The 15,832-nt window shown below is 36.7% G+C and overlaps 1 protein-coding gene across 4 annotated transcripts in view; it reads right to left on the reverse strand.

Annotated features, from left to right (window-relative positions):
- LOC102774825 (ligand-dependent corepressor) overlaps positions 1–15,832 on the reverse strand; it is a 96,592-nt gene that overhangs the window by 78,405 nt on the left and 2,355 nt on the right. Inside the window, exon 1 of one of the 4 annotated variants that reach the window (XM_015559379.1) lies at positions 6,571–6,902. The exons of the other annotated variants lie outside the window; for them this stretch is intronic. The gene's annotated coding sequence lies outside the window, so the exon portion shown is untranslated. Of the gene's footprint in view, positions 1–6,570; positions 6,903–15,832 lie in introns of those variants that run through there. 4 annotated transcript variants of the gene reach the window in all.

Raw genomic sequence — 15,832 nt, forward strand, 5'->3', positions numbered from 1 at the left:
GGCATTGGGTGCCTGGCCACCTTGGGTGAGGGGCTGATGGCTGTTTGGAGCTGGTCACCCCCCCTTCAGGGTGGGGGTCCCCACTGGGGTGGCTGGCCAGTCTGGGTGAGGGCCTGAGAGCCGTTTTCAGGCTGGCGGGTGACTGAAGCTACCAACCTCTCCTTTTTTTTTTTTTATTCTTGGATTTATTTACTGCTGGGAGCCAGTCCATCCTTGCTGCTTGACAGAAAACTACATACTGTTATCCCTCATTAATATAGATACAAGAATCCTCAACAAAATACATACTGGCAAATCAAATTCAACAGCATATTAAGAGGACTATAAGCCATGGATTTAAGCCAGTAATGCAAGGGTGGTCCAACATACAAAATAAATCAACTGAAAATAATTAATCACCATGTTAATAGAATGAAGGGGAGGAAAATAACATGATTACCTCAATTGACAGAAAAGCATTTCACAAATTCCAAAACCCTTTCATGATAAAAACACTTAACAATTTAGAAATAGAAAGAAACTTTCACAACTCAATAAAGAGCATCTATGAAAAACTAACATAGTCGATGGCAGAACACAAAGCTTCCTACTAAGATGAGGAACAAGACAAGGATATTTACTCTTGCCATTTCTATTCACATTGTTTGGAAGTTCTAGGCAGGGCAATTAGGTAAGAGAAAAAGAAATAACAGGCATCTAAATTAAAAAGCAAAAAATAAACCTATCTCTTTTTGCAAATGTCAGTATCTTATACATAGAAAATCCTAGCCCTGCGTGGGTGGCTCAGTTGGTTGGAACATTGTCCCATACACCAAAAGGTTGCAGGTTTCATTCCTGGTCAGGGCACATAGGAAAAGCAACCAATTGATGTTTTCTTTTCTCTCCCTTCCTTTATCTCTAAAAAATTTCAATAAAAACATATCCTGCCTTAGCTGGTTTGGCTCAGTAGATAGAGCATTGGCCTGGAGACTGAAGGGTCCCGGGTTCGATTCCAGTCAAGAGCATGTACCTTGGTTGCAGACTCCCAGCCCTAATGGGGGGCATGCCAGAGGCAACCAATCGATGTGTCTCTCTCACATCAGTGTTTCTCTTTGTCTCTCCTTCTTCCTTCCACTCTAAAAATCAATGGAAAAAATATCCTCAGGTGAGAATTTAAAAAAGAAACATTAAAAACAAAAAACAAAAACATACCCAAATACCCTTGGGTGAATATTTAAAAAGCAACAACTCCTAGACCAGGGGTCCTCAAATTACGGCCCGCGGGCCACATGCAAATACAAATATTGTATTTGTTCCCGTTTTGTTTTTTTACTTCAAAATAAGATATGTGCAGTGTGCACAGGAATTTGTTCATAGTTTTTTTTAAACTATAGTCCGGCCCTCCAACAGTCTGAGGGACAGTGAACTGGCCCCTTGTTTAAAAAGTTTGAGGACCCCTGTCCTAGACCAGGGGTGCGCAAACTTTTTGACTCGAGGGCCACAATGGGTTCTTAAACTGGACCGGAGGGCCGGAACAAAAGCATGGGTGGAGTGTTTGTGTGAACTAATATAAATTCAAAGTAAACATCATTACATAAAAGGGTACGGTCTTTTTTTTTTTTTTAGTTTTATTCATTTCAAACGGGTCGGATCCGGCCCGCGGGCCATAGTTTGCCCACGGCTGTCCTAGACAGTCCACAGAAAAACTACTAAACCTAATAAAATAAGTTCAACAAGATTGCAGGATACAAGAACATACAAAAATCAGTTATATTTTTATAGTGTATCAGCTATACACTAACAATGAACAATCTGAAATTAAGGAAATAATTCCACTTAGAATAATAGCAAGAATAAAGTACTTAGAATAAATTTAACCAAGGAGGTAGAAGACTTGCACACTAATAACTACAGAACAATGAAAAAGCTCCCCTGCCCAACCACAGAGGAAAGGCCATGGGAAGACATAGTGAGAAGGTGGGCATCTACAAGCCGGGAAAGGAGTACGCAACAGAAACCAACCATGCTGAACCTTGATCTGGGGGTTACGGCCCCCAAAATATGAGAAAATAAATACCTGCTGTTTAAGTCATCCAACATTTTGTTATGGCAGCCTGAACTGATTAATACAGTAATGAAATACTGATGAGTACAACAACATGGATGAATCTCAAAAATACTATGCTAAATGAAAGAAACCAGATATAAACGGCCATATATTGTAGGACTGTTTATATGAAACTAGAGGCCTGGTGCATGAAATTCATGCACTGGGGGGAGAGGGGGTCTCCCTTGGGGGATGTCCACATAAGCCAGCACACAGACATCCCTCTCACAGTCCAGGACCTCTGGCTCATTGGTTGTTCCAGAAGGTCATTCTGCCGTCTGGTCTAATTAGCATATTAGCTCTTTATTATATAGGATGTCCAGAATAGGCAAATCCATAGAAGCAGAAAGAATATTAGTGGATGGGTGAGGAAAATGAGGAGTGACTATGTAGAGACATACCTCACTTTATTGCACTATGCTTTGCTGTGCTTCACAGATACTGCATTTTGCTATTTTTTTTTACATATTGATGGTTTGTTGTAGCCCTGCATGATGCAGGTCTATCAGTGTCATTTTTCCAACAGGCTCAGCTGATAATTATAATTTTTTAGCAATGAAGTATTTTTAAATTAAGATATGTGCATTGCTCTTTTAGCCATAATACTATTAGACACTTAATAAACTATAGTATAGAGTAAGTTTATAACTTTTATATGCACTGGGAAATAAAAAATTTGTGCAGCTTGGTTTCACTTTATTACTGTAGTCTGGAACTAAAACTGCAATATCTCCAAGGTATGCCTATAATGGGTACAGGATATCTCTTTGATGTAATGAAATGCCAGGAAATTGGGTAATGATGATTACTGTACAACATTTGAATGTTCTAAAAGCTATTGATTTACAGTTTAAAATGGCTAAAATATCATTTCTTGTCCTTTTGGCTAAGATCAAATGTAAAATTATTAAAGCAGTAAATTTTACTTTAATTTTAAAAAAATAATAAATATTGAGCCTGGCCGGTGTGGCTCAAGGTAAATGCAAAATGAATTTAACCATGAGGTATCTCTTCATACTCACTGGGATGGCTATAAAGGAAAATAACAAGTGTTGAGCGTGGACCTATGAACCAGGAGGTCACTGTTCCATTCCTGGTCAAGGTACTTCCCCAGGGTTGCGGGCTCAATCCCCAGTAGGGGCTATGTCGATCAGTGATTCTCATCATTGATGTTTCTATTTCTTTCTCCCTCCCTCTCCTTCCTTTCTGAAATCAATAAAAATATATAAAAAAACAAATACTGATAGATACAACTTCGATGACTCTCAAAGGCATTATGCTGAGAGAATGAAGGCAGTCTCAAATGGTTACATCCTATGTGAGTCCATTAATATACATTCTCAAAAAGACAAAACCATACTGATGATAAGATGAGAGGTTGCCAGAGGCTTGGAGAAGGATGATTACAGAGGAGAACACAAGGGAGTTGTTGAAGGTGATGGAGCTATTCTGGATACACAAATTTATGCATGTAATAAAATTCCTAGAACTGTATACAAAATGGTCAATTTTCTATGTTAATTTAGAAGTAAAATGTTTGCTACAAAATAATCCATTTGGAAAGTTCACTGAGTTATGTGAATCCCACCAAAAACAAACAAAACACTTTGTTAATATCACCACCAATCTCATCAAAAGGTTTTTTTAAGGGAAACTGTCATGCTCACAGTGGCAGATAATATGTTTTCCAATATTTTAATTTTTCTTTAAAGCTCAAATATTATCATTGGTAACAATTACTGTTATTTTCCCCCCTTGATGTGGCAGGCTCATTTCATTCCTTCTTGAGAAAATGTCTGTCAAATACTGAAGTTTGAATAACCATGACTGGTCAAACAATTTTTCTAAGTAAAATGGTATCCCATGAAATATAAAAACACTTAGTTTAGCTCACACTCAATCATATGAGTACTTTATGCATACTTTCCATTTCATCACATAGAATACTAACAAGACATGTACTAAATGGTCGAGATTTAGTAAAAACAATACTTATTACTGCCTCTCCTGGGCATTCTTAGGTAAAAATGGCATTTTTTATTGTGTGTGGCAGTGAAAGACTATAATGAGTACTCCAGTGGTTTGGTGCCACTGCCTTGATTTGTGCACCAGCGTTTGAGCCACCACTTTCTTGCGACGTAAGTACAAATATCAACACAGTACAAAGGATAAATAACATCTTAATATCATCATGAAAATAGTTCTGACCTTACAGATCCGTGAAAGGATTTTAGGAACCATCAGTGGAATCCATGAACCACATTATGAACTGGAATGATCAAGTCAATCCATTTTTGTCACAGTTTTCTTGCCCTATTAGAGCTGGAATTAAGTTATATTTTCAGAATACTGCTGCATTTCTTTGGTTCTCAATTTGCTGAGGAAAAGAATATATGGCTACAGATAGGAAACAAATGGGTACTTTTGACAGGAGAAGTGTAAGCACTAGGATACTTCAGCAAAATTTAGTCTAATTATTTACAAGTGCTCAGAAAGAGATGCAGAGGAGAATTTACAGATGGCATAAGACTACATAAATTGTCCAGGTAAACTCTCTTAAGGCTGTGCAAAATAGATGTTAGTACCTTCAAGTGAATAAGCACTTGTTAATACATTTAAGAAAAAAATATCTTTATATAATGACCTAAAGTAATCAGTAAGTACCAAATGTCATTGTATAATCTTTTGACTCTACAATTACTAAAAGTGTGTTTATTACAGATAAAAGAACACCCAAACAGTTGGATATCTTTGGGAAGAGAATTGTACACGAAATGGTATCCCTACTATATAGTAATGAATTTATCCTTGAAATCCGGTGTCATTCAAGAACAGTAAGTATAAAGGATTAGAATAGTATTTGACAAAGTCTTTAAAATCACTAAGGGGATGCCCTAGTAGCTGATTTGACTTAGTGGATAGTGTCGGCCATAGACTAAAGAGCAGCAAATTCGATTCTGGCCAAGGGCATGTACCTGGGTTGCAGGCTCAATCCCTGACCCTGGCCAGGGTGCATGAGGGAGACAACCAATGGATGTCTCTCTAGCACATCAATGTTTCTCTCTCTCTGTCTCTCCCCCTCCCTTCCACACCCTCTAAAAACCAATGAAAAAATATCCTCGGGTGAGGATTAACAATAAATAAATAAATTAAATAAACACCACTAAGGGGAACATATTAGATCAAGAAATATTAGAACAAATATTTGCATATTTGTAAAATGTAAAAACAATGTTCTTCTCACTTAATATTTTTTGTTTTGATAAACAATGATTCTTACTAAAATGTTGTTTAAAATGTAATAGATTAGCCAAACCGGTTTGGCTCAGTGGATAGACTGTCGGCCTGCAGACTGAAAGGTCCCAGGTTCGATTTCGGTCAAGGGCATGTACCTTGGTTGCGGGTACATCCCCAGTAGGAGGTGTGCAGGAGGCAGCTGGTCGATGTTTCTCTCTCATCGATGTTTTTAACTCTCTATCCCTCTCCCTTCCTCTCTGTAAAAAATCAATAAAAATATTTTTTAAAAAATGTAATAGATTAGAGAACAAGCTGATGATAACCAGATGGGAGTGGGGTTGGGAGGTAGGTGAATAAGGTGAAGGGATTAAGAAGTACAAATAGGCAGTTACAAAATCATCATGGAGATATAAAGTATAGCATAGGGAATATAGACAATAATATTATAACAACTATGTACAGTGCCAGGTGAGTATGAGATTTATTGGGGGGATCACTTCGTAATTATATGTGTCTAACCACTAATATAATTTTCAATGTCACTGAAACTAATATTCAATGTCAACTTAATTGAAAAATTAAAATAAAATAAATAAATAATATGTAATAGGCTGTTACTTTCAAAGGAATTTTTAATATAGTAATTCTTCAAAGCATTCTCAACGACCAGAAATTTGAGAACTGCTTCTCTAGGACATCAAAACTCAGTAAGAGAGAAAACTCTATAGGAAGACAAAGTCAGTACACAAAACAAAAATAATCAAATTAGTGCTATTCAAAGAGAAAGAGAAAAAGAAAGAGAAAGAGAAAAAGAGAGACTACCTTGAGAAATGATTTACCAAACACTAAAATGCGCTAACATTTAACTGGTAACAAATTCGTTTTTAAGAGTACCTTCCCACTCTAAGAGTCCAGAAATTATGGTACTGTGAATACTAGCTAGTATTCTCAATTGAAATAACACTGCTTCACATCACAACAGAATAGACGATATATGCAACATACCATATTCATAACAGCACATGTAAATACCATAATCGCTTATTTTGCATATTAAATATACTGTGATAACATTCATTAAGCTATATCGTAAAACTTGACATTATTATATGTAATCTTCACAATAATTCTGGGATAGGTACTATTACTATGCCCCATTTACAGTCAGATACTGAATCAAACAGGTACAAAAAAGAGAAGCTGGGTTTCAAATTTGGGTATTCTCCTCTTAAGAGAGTTGGACAAACCTTTTCTGTAAAAGTCCAGACAGTAAATATTTTAGGTGTTGCAGGCCATATACAGCCTCTTGCCCTGCCTTTAAAAAACAACAACAACAAAAAACAAAAATAAAACACACAACCTTTTACAAAAAAATATGTATTTTTAGCTCTTGGGACTTACAAAAACAGACTAGAGCCCAGCCTTTCTCAAGTAGGTTCCATGAGAGAATTAAGCATCCTTGTTTGTCATAAATTTACTTCTCTCTTATATATCTGGAATAGTATTTGTTATATATGATCTTTGGGACAACTAATTTTCACCTGCATTCAGTACAACGAATACCAACAGTTGCATCTTACCTATCTCCAACAGAAAAAGCTGTGCGCTTTTTTAAAGAATTGTGTTGATGACTCACAAACACCAACAAAGAGAAGTAGAAATAGTGTTGTGCTACACTGTGCTTCACCGAAAATATTGATAACCTAAAAAAAGTTATCTTTAAAATATATTTTCTCAAAGTTTGAAGACCAGCCACTATCATAGTCACCTTGTACAGTCTAATTATACCCTCAGGGAAAAACAAATGATTAAAACACCTTACAAGATATATCATTTCAAAATGACAGCTGTAAAGGTCACAGATTATTGAAGAGGACTCTGAACTAAAAAGCTACCCTGCCTTGTGGGGCAATGACAATTTAAGCCAAATGGAGCAAAACCAATAATACCTGAATGCAAAAAGGCCAGCCAACTCCTTAAGGATTTTCAACATTAACAGTCAAGCAGCTCGAGCAATATTAAATAAAATATATGGAGTATCTCAAAGATCATCAGTCCATAAATCCCAAACCAATACTTTTTGCAACATAGCAGACATGTAAACAGAATCATAAAGATGTAGTATTGATAGATATTTTCCAACTTAGATAACCATTACATTCCAGAAGGTCTCACATAAAACCCTAAGTTAAGAGCACCTCGAAATATAATTTCTAGGGCTTTTGTATTAGCACCTATGATTTTATTTTACTCACTTTATTTTATAATATGAAAATAACCATAACTTTTAAAGCTACAGACAACCTCTATGTGTAAATGCCTTGAAATAAGCTTCTGGACCTTTGCTTGAATCCTCTCTCTTCATTTATGACTACAATAAATCAATGGGTGATAATAAAAAGGAAAGCACCATCGCATAGCAGTTTGGAACACAAATTTTGGAACCAAAGTTTGTGGATATGAGTCCTAACTCTACCTTCACTAGCTATGTGACCTTGGGCAAATTCCTTAAGTTTTCAGTGCCTAATCTGTAAAACATGCATGATAATAATATACTTATAAGGTTTTTATAAGGATTAAATAAGTTAGTATTCAAAAAATTAGATAAAACAGTTCCTGGCATAAAGCAGGTACTATATACGTATCTTAAATGGAAAAACAGCCTTAGCCAGTTCGGCTCAGTGAATAGAGCGTTGACCTGCAGACTGAAGGGTCCCAGATTCAATTCATGACAAGGTTGTGGGCTCGATCCCCAGTAGGGGGCGTGCAGGAGGCAGCCAATCAATGATTCTCTCTCATCATTGATGTTCCTATCTCTCTCCCTCTTTCTTCCTCTCTGAAATCAATAAAAATATTTCTTTTAAAAAAAAGAAAAACAGGACATACAACATAAAAACATCAAGCTGATGAAGTGAGAACTCACACAATTAATAAACAGTGTGAGCCTGACAATGAAAGTTCTTCTCAGGGCAGTTGTCTCATATCCTTGGTTCTTAACATTCAGCAGTACTATAGTCACAATGAGTACCTACTATGTGGAAAACATCAAAACTGAATTCTTTATCTTCTCCAAAAAAGCTCCTCCCACAGTCTCTCCCATTTTGGGTAATGGTAACTAACTCTGTACTTTGAGCTGTTTAAACTAAAAACTTTAGAGTTTTCATTTCCTTTCTCACTCCCCACATTATTCCCTCAGGATATTATGTTGGATCTACCAATCCTACACAGTCTTCTACCAATCTAAAATAGTCACAGTCCAAACCACTTCCCCCTTCCTCTACTCACTAGTACCCAGTTCAAGCAACCTTCACCTCTCACCTGGACTAATGCAACAGCTTCCAACTTGGTATTTGTGCTAATACCCTGCTCCTCTTACTCCCAGCCTATTCTCAACACAGCAGCCAGTTAGTTTGTTAAAGCTAAGCCACATCATCACCTCACTCTCCTGCTCAAAAGCCTATTATGCTCCTGATTTTTTCATAGTAAAGCCAAAGTCCCACCTTCCCCTCAACTTTGCAGTGAACTTTAACGTGCCAAAAGAAAACAAAAAGTCTTATTTTTAAGAGAAGAAAGGTTTAACTGCCTAAAGTGCAGCTGAGCCCGGCAGGCGTGGCTCAGTGGTTCAGCATCAACCTATGAACCAGGAGACCACAGCTCAATTTCCAGTCAGGGCACATGCCCAGGTTGTGGGCTTGATTCCCAATAGGGGCCGGGCAGGAGGCAGCCGATCAATGATTCTCTGTCATCACTGATGTTTCTATCGCTTTCCCTCTCCTCTCTCTTCCTCTCTGAAATCAATAAAAATATATTTAAAAGAAAATAAAGTGCAGCTGAGCCCAGCTGTTGTGGCCCAATGGGTTGAGCATGGAACCATGCACCAAGAAGTCACTGGTTTGATTCCCATGACAGCCAATCCATGTTGATGTTTCTCATCAATATTTCTCTCTCTCCCTCTCCTTTCCTCTCTCTCTCTAAGCAAAAAAAAAGGCAGTGAAAACATATTAAAGTGCAGCTGAGCTTTCCTCAAAGAATCAGGTAAACTATAGGGGAAATGGATCATTGGAAACATATTCCACACCCATACCACTATTCACACACACCAAAAAGCCAAAGTCCTCTCAATATAGCCTATATACTTAATCTATCAGCCCTATTACTTTTCTTGATTAGGTTTGGGTTAAATTTTTTTGTGTGGGTAGAATGCTATTTCATAAAATTAAGAGGCATGATGTCTGTCTGTCTACTTTTAATGATGTGAAAATTGATCAGTGAAGTCAGGATATTAAGTCAGTCCCACCATGATAAAATCACTTGTCACCTTTCACCTAATAATTTTAGCCTACAATAATAATCTGCCTGGATCCATAATCCATAGAACTGTGAATGCAAAATGGTGACATTTCTAATACTTAAAAATTATTTTTAAAAGGGAAAAAAAGAATAAACTTATGTCCAGAATAGACAAATCTATAGAGACAAAGTAAGTTAGTATTTGTCTATGGCTGGAGGGGGGGAAAAAGAGAAGGGAACAGAATAAGGAGGACCTGCTAATGGGAATGGTTTCTCAACTGTAAACTGAATATGATACCCATTGGGGTGATAAAAATGTTCTAAAATCTGAATGGTAATGGTGGCATAACTCTGAATATAGTAAAAATTACTGAACTATTTGCTTTACCTAGGCTAGTTGTTTGCTATATGAATTATATCTCAATAAATGCACTTAAAAAAGGAATGAACCATTAATGTAACAGTACACACAAATACTATGTTTAAGCAAAAGAAGCCAGACACAGAGGAGTACAAACTGTATGACTCCTTTTATATGAAATCCAGATGCAGGCAATACTAATGTATAGTGATAAAATTAGTTATTGTGGTGGTGGGAAATTGGCTGAAAAAAGACATGAATGAACTTTCTAGGAGGCTGGAAATGTTCCATATCTTGTTTTGGGTAGAGGTCACAGAGGTGCATACAGTTGTCAAAACTAAGAACAGTACATTTTAATTATATCACAAGAAAGGTGGTTAAAAAAAACACATTCCTATTTGAATTTAGAAAGAAAAGAGGGTATGAACAAAAAGCACCTGTCAGCCTGCCTAGTGTGGGTCAGTGGTTGAGTGCTGACCTAGGAACCAGGAGGTCTCAGTTGGATTCCCAATCAGGGCACAAGCCCAAGTTGCAGGCTCAAACCCCAGGGAGGGCTTGCAGGAGGCAACCGATTGATGATTTTCTCTCATCACTGATGTTTCCATTTGTCTCTCCCTCTCCCTTCCTCTCTGAAATCAATAAAAATATGAATGAATAAATAAATAAATAAATAAGCCTGCCAAAGAATGCCTTCATGCTTCCCCAATGGGAGTGATAGCACAGCTGTTCATTTACAGAAATATCTGGTGCCTGAGTACATTCTGTCTTTTCTTCCCATAACATCTTAATAATAAACTCATTCAGCGCTCCCCTTGCCTCAAATTTTCACACATATCAGTTTCCCTAATTAAAAAAAAAAGTTCAACAATATTCCACAGTTAAACTGGGCCTAGTTAAGGATGTTTAAGTATCACCAAGTATTGAAAAAGAAATATAAATATTTACATAAACCAGAGCTCTAAAAGAGAAATCAAGGTCTAATTTTTATTCTTCTGTCTTCTGAAAACATATTCTGATACCCTGCCTAGAAAAATCCTCTCCACCTACCATTCTTCTCCTCTACCTTCCTTTGGTTAACTCTCATTTATCCTGCACCTCTCAAATGAAAATTTCTCTTAGAAATTCGTCTGAATTTCTATTACTCCAATCTGCTCCCAACACAAACACAATTACACACAGAGAGAACAATGTCTCCTTTCAGAGTTCTTATTTCATTGTGTAGTTATAGGTTCATGGGATTAATGTCTCTATTTCTCTCATTAGAATCTAAGTGTCATGCAAGCAGGAACAGTTTGCTATGCACCCACATTACTGTATCCCTGCATCTAGCATAGTGCTGGGTAGCTAGCCTAAATACTCACAGAACATTTGGCTCAATGAAAAATTAAAATGCAAGTCAGCCAAACCATCTAAATAAAGACTGTCCCGAAAGCAAAAAGGTTGTTCTTGCTTGAAAACTCCATTATTATTTGACAGAGAACATTTTGGTTTTGTATTTATGAGTCACTGGGTATCTACTTCCTTGTCAACTTGGCTTTCAGAATATAGCATTGTCCTCTGAGTCATTAGTTTCTCCCCTCATTCTGCCTGTTGTTCTTTCAACTAGGCACACTTACTTTTATCTTTATTCTCTGGTGAGTATTTTACTATATGCTTCTCCTGTAGTTCCCCCAATATGAAATTTTAAGAAATTAAACAATAATGTTCACAACTATTGCCAACACAATATTTAATGGCATTAATAGCTGTATAAAGCATTGTCCTCTGAGTCATTAGTTTCTACCCTCTTAAGGAGAGGGTTTTAGTTCAGAATGCAAACAAACTGACATTACTACCAAAAAGCTCAAAACAGTTCTCCCAACCTTCACTAAACAGAATGCTTACTGACACAAAAAGTGACAAAAAAGAACAGACACAACAGGTAAGTTGGAGACAAAAAACAGCATCATGAAATAAAGTGTCTAGCATTTTGTAGAACATGCTAAATGAAAGCAAAAACATTTATAGAAATCAACTTATACTAACTAAAGACTAATTTAGCAAATGCCTAGTAAATATAAGACCAGGCCATTGGGCAAAATTTGAGCAATGTTTTACAATCCTCTGAAGCAGTTCAAAGAGAATGCACAACAATCTATGCTTTCTTGAAAAAGATGGAAAAGGCATGAGGGTAGAAAGACCTGGATGCCTTGACTGTATCAATCACACACTGCAGGCCTCCAAAAGAGTAACAAAACAAATGAACTTTCAGAATCCATTCTATACAAATAAATTCTGAATATGTGAAAATTCATGAATTGGAAAAAGAGAATCCAAAAGTCCTTTTTCTAATAACAATCATATCCTGCCTTTCCTCCCCTATTAAAACATTATTTTCAACACCGGCTATACACACACACACACACACACACACACATATAAAGGGTACCCTCGGGGAGTTCAATTGGGAGACGGGAAGTTTGATCGCTTGCTATGATGTGTGCTAACCACCAGGGAGCAGTGCAGAATAAACGAAGGCCCCAGCCTAAGGTCGGCAGTCAGAGAAGGAAGGCCCTGGCCAGCAGCTGGAAAGCCCCAATAGGCCCTGATCACTGGCCAAGCCTAGGGACCCTACCTGTGCACAAATTTCATACACTGGGCCTCTAGTGTATCATAATCATCACTGCAGGAAGTCAATTCAAGATCATATACAGGAATGGCCTTAAAAATAAGAAGCTCAACCTCACTCCTAGGAAATGCTAATAAAAACCATGCTCGGCCCGGCTGGTATAACAGCTCAGTTGGTTGAGCGTTGTCCCATACATCAAAAGGTCACTGGTTCGATTCTCAGTCAGGGCACATGCCCGAGTTGTGGACTTGATCCCTAATAGGGGTGTGCGGGAGGCAGCAGATAGAGATGTTGATAAATCAATGTTTTCATCTCTCTCTCTCAAATCAATAAAGACATATTTTTAAAAAATAATTTATGTACAATATTATTCATGGCAACACAATTAGTAATAGTGAAAAGTGAAAACAACTCAGATATTCAATAACCACCTAGCTAAATATATTAGTCCATCCACACAATGGAATGCAATGCACCTGTGAAAAACTGAGACTGTCCTCTATATACTGATATGGGAAGATAGCTAAGGTATATTAAGTGAAAAATACAAGGTAAAGAACAAACTTATTTCTATGTATTGTTCTACTAGTATGTATGAAATGGAGGAAAAAGTAAGAAAAATATTAACATTTGCTTTTATTTTCATAAAGAAACACTGAAAGAATACATAATTAAAGTGGTTACAGGATGAAAAGTAAAACTAGAGCAGAAGGGGCAAGGGTAGAAGCACGACTTCTCATTGTATACTTAAATATAATTTTGTTTCATTTTATTTTTCAGATTAATTTTGAGTTTTAAACTGAAAAAATATTACTAATTTTTTTTTTAAAAGGCACTATTAGCGCCCAACTGGTGTGGCTCAAGGGTTGAACCTCAACCTATGAACCAGGAGTTCACAGTTCGATTCCTGGTCAGTCCACATTCCTGGGTTGTGGGCTTGATCTCCAGTGTGGGGGGTGCAGGAGGCAACCAATCAATGATTCTCTCTCATCACTGATGTTTCTATCTCTCCTTCCCTCTCCCTTCCTCTCTGAATAACCTTTATTTTTTTAAAATAAAAAATAAAAGAACTACTATAAAAATATTTATAATGAGAACAGTATTGCTTTTATCATTACTAATTCAAGATGACATTTTCTTTACTGTTCCTATTTCACTCTAGTGAAAATGGGGGGTATATGTATTTTAAAGTGCTGGCATAGGTCCCCCAAACTATTTTCCAATAAATTCTTAAGCTTCTTAAAAACAAAATTTCCTCTACTACAAAGGTTCTGAATAAGAATTATAGTGCTTATAGAAAATATCCACTTCCTATAAATTAGAAACTAGAAGAATATTCATAAGATCATATTTTTTCAAAGTTTAACCAAACCTTGTAGGTATTAACTGACTCAGTTTGTAGAAAATGAATTAAGAACCCAGAAATACTGTTTAAGCTACTCTTATTTTTGGTTAGTTTCACCAAAATACTAATTTTTCCCACCTCAATAACCAATTGCCCTAGACATATTTTTATTTTATATTCAGGCTGTTGGAATATATTTACTCTGGGTGTTTCACTTTATTTTACCACTGATTCTCACATAGCACTGTGCTATTTGGGAGTCAAACACATTGAGAAATAATATTCAATTGTTCATCCAGGACCATGGCTTCAGTTCAGCAGTTCTCAACCTGTGGGTTGCGACCCCTTTGGGGGTTGAACGACCCTTTCACAGGGGTCGCCTAAGACCACTGGAAAACACATATATAATTACATATTGTTTTTGTGATTAATCACTATGCTTTAATTATGTTCTATTTGTAACAATGAAATTGGTCACCACAACATGAGGAACTGTATTAAAGGATCACGGCATTAGGAAGAGGTTGAGAAACTGAGTTAAACTGTAACTACAAACTCTAAAACGTAGAATGCGATAAATATAATCAATCATACAATATCATGTCAAATTATTATGGCTAGGGGAAAATTTTAACCAAATAGTATATACAGGGTGGAGTAAAAGTAGGTTTACAGTTGTTCATATGAAAAATAATACAATATTTAATAACTAATAATACAAGAGTAAACTGTTTCGCATAGTCACAACTGTAAACCTACTTTTGTCCCATGCTGTGTTTTTAAATGCCAAACCCATAAATTCCAAAGTCATCCCAAACCCCTACAAAATCTATTTAAAATGCAAAAGATATTTACTGGGAAATTTTATGGTCAGGATTTTAAGAGGATAAACGGAGTAAAAAAATAAATTTTATATGTGCCACATATGGTCTGTATTAGTTTCCAAAACTATTGTAACATATTACCACTAACTAGGTGGCTTAAAACAACAGAAATGTATTTGCTCGCAGTTCTGGATATTAGAAGGCAGAAATCAAGGCATTGGAAGAGCCATGCTCCCTCTAAAGCAGGGGTGGGGAACATGCAACCGCAGGCTGCAAAAGGCCTGCAAAATCATTTGGTCGGCCCTGCCAAGGCATTAGGAGTAAATTAAATGTTTCACCAAATATAACAGGCTAACTTTAAAAAAAAATTTTTTTTTCAGAGAGGAAGGGAAAGGGAGAGAGATAGAAACATCAATGATGAGAGAGAATCATTGATTGGCTGCCTCCTGCATGCCCCAACCTGGAGATCGAGCCAGCAACCTGGGAATGTGTCCTAACACGGAATCCAAACCGTGACCTCCTGGTTCATAGGTCAACACTCAATCACTGAGCCACGCCGGCCCAGCCAGGTTAATTTTTATTGGGGGTTGAACGACCCTTTCACAGGGGTCGCCTAAGACCACTGGAAAACACATATATAATTACATATTGTTTTTGTGATTAATCACTATGCTTTAATTATGTTCAATTTGTAACAATGAAACTGGGGGTCACCACAACATGAGGAACTGTATTAAAGGATCACGGCATTAGGAAGGTTGAGAACCACTGAGTTAAACTGTAACTACAAACTCTAAAACGTAGAATGCGATAAATATAATCAATCATACAATATCATGTCAAATTATTATGGCTAGGGGAAAATTTTAACCAAATAGTATATACAGGGTGGAGTAAAAGTAGGTTTACAGTTGTTCATATGAAAAATAATACAATATTTAATAACTAATAATACAAGAGTAAACTGTTTCGCATAGTCACAACTGTAAACCTACTTTTGTCCCATGCTGTGTTTTTAAATGCCAAACCCATAAATTCCAAAGTCATCCCAAACCCCTACAAAATCTATTTAAAATGCATA

The sequence above is a fragment of the Myotis davidii genome, unplaced genomic scaffold (genome assembly GCF_000327345.1).
Source record: "Myotis davidii unplaced genomic scaffold, ASM32734v1 scaffold332, whole genome shotgun sequence".
NCBI lineage: Eukaryota > Metazoa > Chordata > Mammalia > Chiroptera > Vespertilionidae > Myotis > Myotis davidii.